The sequence below is a fragment of the Chenopodium album genome, chromosome 13 (genome assembly GCF_948465745.1).
Source record: "Chenopodium album chromosome 13, dcCheAlbu1.1, whole genome shotgun sequence".
NCBI lineage: Eukaryota > Viridiplantae > Streptophyta > Magnoliopsida > Caryophyllales > Amaranthaceae > Chenopodium > Chenopodium album.
The window spans coordinates 26,892,247-26,897,154 of record NC_137846.1 but is presented as its reverse complement, the minus strand read 5'-3'; the positions used below and the strand labels follow the sequence as shown (position 1 = coordinate 26,897,154).

The 4,908-nt window shown below is 35.6% G+C and overlaps 1 non-coding gene across 1 annotated transcript; it reads left to right on the top strand.

Moving 5' to 3' along the window:
- Nucleotides 1-271: 271 nt before the first annotated feature.
- LOC145577245 (small nucleolar RNA R71) lies at nucleotides 272-377 on the top strand. The gene has a single exon (XR_014098707.1). It is a non-coding gene; the product is annotated as a small nucleolar RNA R71 (small nucleolar RNA).
- Nucleotides 378-4,908: the final 4,531 nt, after the last annotated feature.

Sequence of the window (4,908 nt, the reverse complement as noted above, 5' to 3'; positions counted from 1 at the left end):
GGACATTTCCTTCCCCAAGTTTGTCATTTGTGAAGACAAGTTGTTTATGGCATTAAGATGATCAACCGAGTACACCGAAGAACTACTCTTGCTAGTGGACTCCCTTTCACCATCTTGCCAATCCCTGTAGTACCCCACTATGTCTTCAATTATGGCTACCACTTCCTCCTCCGTTTTATTCATAATGGGACCTCCGGCTCCTCCATCAAGACACGACTTTCCTTGAGGACTTAGGCCACCATAGATGATTTGAATAATTTTGTAGGTAGGAATTCCGTGGTGAGGACACTCTCTCTGATACTGCTTATACCTCTCCCATGCTTCATAGAGGGTTTCATTAGACTATTGCTTGAATCCTTGAATCAAAGCTCTAGCCTCCGCCGTTTTCTTTTGTGGATAAAAACGGGATAGAAACTCTTTGGTCACTTTGTCCCATGTCCTTAGAGAATTGTGTTTGACCTCCGCATCTAACCATTCCAAGGCACGCCCTATGAGAGAAAAGAGAAAAAGCTTGAGGCGGATGAATTCTTGGGAAATTCCATTCACTTTGATAGTATTGCAATATTTTTCGAACTCCGTGAGATGGTTTAGCGGGCTTTCATGTTTAGCCCCACTAAATTGTCACCTCTCTATCAAAGTGATCATTGTCGGCCTTATTTCGAAGTCATTCATTGGTGTTATAGGTGGAGCAATCCCACTTTCAAACCTATATGCACCCGGAATTTGCAATTCCTTCAATGCCACTCTCGGATTTTCTCCCATGCTTGCTTGTTCTTTTTGTTGTGGTTCTTCTTCACTTGGAGGGCTAGAACTCAAAGAATGTCTAGCAACTCTTATCCTTGTAATTGACCTCTCAATTTCCAAATGAAGTGGTACTAGAGAACGACCACGTGCTCTACGCATACAATCTTAAAAGAAATAATCCGTAGCACGGCTACAAATATAGCCAAAAAGAGAAAAATCTTTGTGTATTTTTTCAATTAAAATGAAGTAGACTCAACAACTATAGAAAAGCACCAATGTCATTCCCTGGAAACGACGCCATTTTGATGTGTGGTAATTTGGGTTGTTGAAAAATAAAGCACCACTAATCAAACAATTAAGAAAGTCAAACTTATTCCTAGTATAGGATAATTCCGAGTCGAACCACGAGGAATGAGAGGGAGAATGTAATAGCCTATGGTCAAGCTACTTCGAAGAACGAGAGGTGAATCGAGCTGTAACTAACGTTTCAATCAACTAATCAAATCAAGAAAATCAATATGATAAACACTAGGGATTAAGGTTCCACATGAAAGCTCAATGATCATGCCATTCGATGAATAACTCAATTGATTCAAACGTTGCAAAGGACAAAAAATAGTTGTAATTAATAGAATTCAAGAGCTATCTCCTATAAGCCAAGCTAGGGTTCAATATGAATGACTAACAAGGAAAATCTCAATCAAATTCAACCAATTAAATCAATTCTCAAATCAAGGGTTCATGTCATTGAAATTTTCTATGCAATCTAGATTAATCATATAGGTTGATCACTCCTAATCAAATTAATCACATGCACAACTATGTCAACCAATTTAATTGCAACAATTCAATCAACCAAGAATCATCAACTAGCAAAAATCATCAATCAAGCATGCTTCCCCTTCTCCCTAGCTACTAATCTACTCACGAAACATAATGGAATTGTAAAACAAAGAAATTGAATCACAACTATCATCATTTCAAGCTTAATCAAAAAGAAAATCAAATTGCAATAAATTCTCAAACCAAAGATCAATAATTGAATCAAAAATTCAAGGATTAAAGGAAAGATCAAGCAAAAGTAAATTCAAAGAAAGAAATTCTCACTTATTTTCATTGATTGATGATGAAATCCAAGCTCAAAGATGTAATTTGAAGTACAAAACGAGTAATCTAAAGTTTCTCTCTCTACTTTCTCTCTCTACTAATTCTGGAAATAAGTCTCCAGTACAAGTGAAAACGTTATCCCCCTAAAAAAGGAAAAGTCAAGGGGTATAAATAGTAAAACAAGTGTAGGGGCTCGGAGGGTGGCCATGCGCATGCACCACAGGCCCGTGCGCACGCAAGCATGGGTCTGCGCGCACGCACATGGGGGCTAGCGCGTGCGCACCCCTAATGTGGTGTTGCGGCGTGCGCGGCTCCTCTTGCTTGCTCATAGTCCTTTGCGTGAAGTCTTGCTCCTAGCGCTCTCGTGCATCTCTATCGACGGTGCTCTCGTGATGATGCCTGCGATGAGGGCAGCCCTTGATCTTCACATATTTGCGTGTTCATGATCTAGAATTGATGAGAGCGCAACCGTGAGAACACGACAAATAAAACTTTGAAACTTCACTTACAAAACTTCAAGTAAAAATAAGGGAGAAAGCATAGAAAAAGGAACTAAAAGCTACTCTATGTAAATAAGAACAAAAAGTAAACGAAAAACCAAAATGAGTTATAATGACGGAAAAAAAAAGAAAACTAGAAAAATTATATGTAAATAAAGCAAGAAAATATAGAAAAAGGAACTAAAAGCTACTCTATTGAGAGCCATAAATGACGTTCATCAGTCAAACTTAAAGGTTGAACCATCCTTCAGACCCTTAAAAATTCTGTATAAGTTACCTCGTCAGACAGCCCTTGTATCAGGATTCTCGCTAGATTAAACCGCCAGACTTAGAAGCGGACTCCTTCTATCTCTCCCTATCGTATGGTGCTCAAGTCAAGACTTGTTTTCTTGGAAATGAGTTAACAGGAAGGCAAGCCTCATAATAAGATTAAATAAGTTTAATTAGGTCTATAAGTTCAATAAGGTCCAATAAGTTATGATAAGTGCAGGTCTAATAACGTGAAGAGATTACACCGTATATAAAGAGTGGAAAAGAATTTAAAGGTAACACTTAAAAAACAAGTGTAATAGTGTAGGGAATATTTCAAGCATCCCACACTTGAGCCCCACTGTGATCAAAGGGAAGGAAGCTAAAGCAAAAGAGTCGCTAACAAGTGTTAGGAACTTGTAAACCGTTCACAAGGTGAAGGTTACACCCATTCAAGATCCATGACTAGATATTCGGTGATGAAGGTACAAATCCAACCTAAAAGAGATTGAACCTGCCCTAAAAATAGGCCTCTACTTTATTCTTCTCATATTCATGTGCACTTTCTGACTAACATACAATCAATATATTAACCCTTAACCTGTTGAATCTATGTTGGTTGAATATTAAGGCACAAAAAAACATATTATTGGCGATCACTTGAGTTAAAATCACATTAGCCTAAATAAAATTATTAATTATCTTATTAAGCGTGATTTCAAGTACAAATTCCCTTTAAACCTGCAAGAGAGGGCATGATCAAGCAATAACAATAATATATCAAGCAACATATAAATCATCATCATCATAATAATATTCTCATCAAAGCATAATGATATTAGCAAGATCCTAGGCATAATACTAACATGATTAATAACAAATCCTAAAATGTGACTAAACAGTAAATATTAAAGCTTTAAACCTAACATGATACTAACATGATGATATAAGAAAATAAGAAGCAACCTAAACATGATACTAGGAACATACATGATATTAAAAATATTAGTTAATACCCTAACATGATACTAGGAATCATAAAGACATCCTAACATGATACTAGGAATTAAAATAATCTAAGCATAATTCCTAAAGAAATAAAGCAATAAAAACAACTTACCTTTTTGCCTCGTATCTCTTTCTATCAAAACAATACACTGCACACGTTAGTAACTTCAATGACAAAATTAAATCAAACGATTAAAATAATAATTGAAATAGGGATTTTGGACCAAACCCTCAAAAATTATAAACCTTTCACGTCAAGGGCGAAGGAAACATCCGAGCTTGGCTAGGTGTGTCCAAGTCTCGTGATGGACGAATTATGTTTTTGAAAAGGCAAGGCTTAGAAAGAGGAAGACAGAATAAGCTTCTAGCTCTTTAGAGATAGAGTAGAATCGAAAGATGATTGTTGGAAATTTGAAAACGGAGGAAATCGACCATATTTATAGAGAAAAACGATCGTAAACGATAGAAAAGATTTAGAATTCAAATCAGATTAAAATTCCTTTTGACGCGGAAAAAAAAGAAGTGTCGCGGCGCAATTGGATTATCGCGTCGCGATAAAAACAGTTTTTTGCACATTTTATTTTTATCATAACTTTTTATCTAGAAGCCCAAATAAGGTATATAATATGTAGTTAGAAAGATCTTGAATTTTACTTTCCAACCCAATAAGAATTAAATAAAAATATTTTGTAGAATAAAAGATATGGCCGAATAGTGGAAGGGTGTCAGTTTTAGATAGAGTTTCGTATTTCTTTCATATCTTTTCCGTTATAGCTCGGAATTAACATTATAATATATCATTGGAAATATAATTTTAATATCTATCCAACCATATAAGATTTAGGTAAAAATTATGAGGAACAAAAATAATATCTGAAGATATTTCATTTCGCATAGAACAAGGATTCTCAAAAAGTGGAGTTTTATTCAATTTCAAATTATTCTATCTTTATCTTTCAAAAAAGGATAACTAAGATCTTTTAGAAACTTTTAGAAGCTTCAAATTAATCCTAATTAGTTTAGGAATGGGATTAATTCCTTTGAACCCTCCACATGATCATTGGCTCATAGTTAAATTCCGGTTTGGGATCAGTTTAGTATTTTGGCCATATTCCTCACTATTCATCGGAATTGGGCTTAAAATATGTCGTTGGAAAGTTCTTTTCAAGACCCATCCAACTACACCATTATTGGACTCTGATTATGGACTATACTATACAAGATTGGACGTTTTTCATAAATAGGATACGAAATGAATGGTTTTGGGGTGACACAATTTGGTGTCTACAAAACCCCCCAC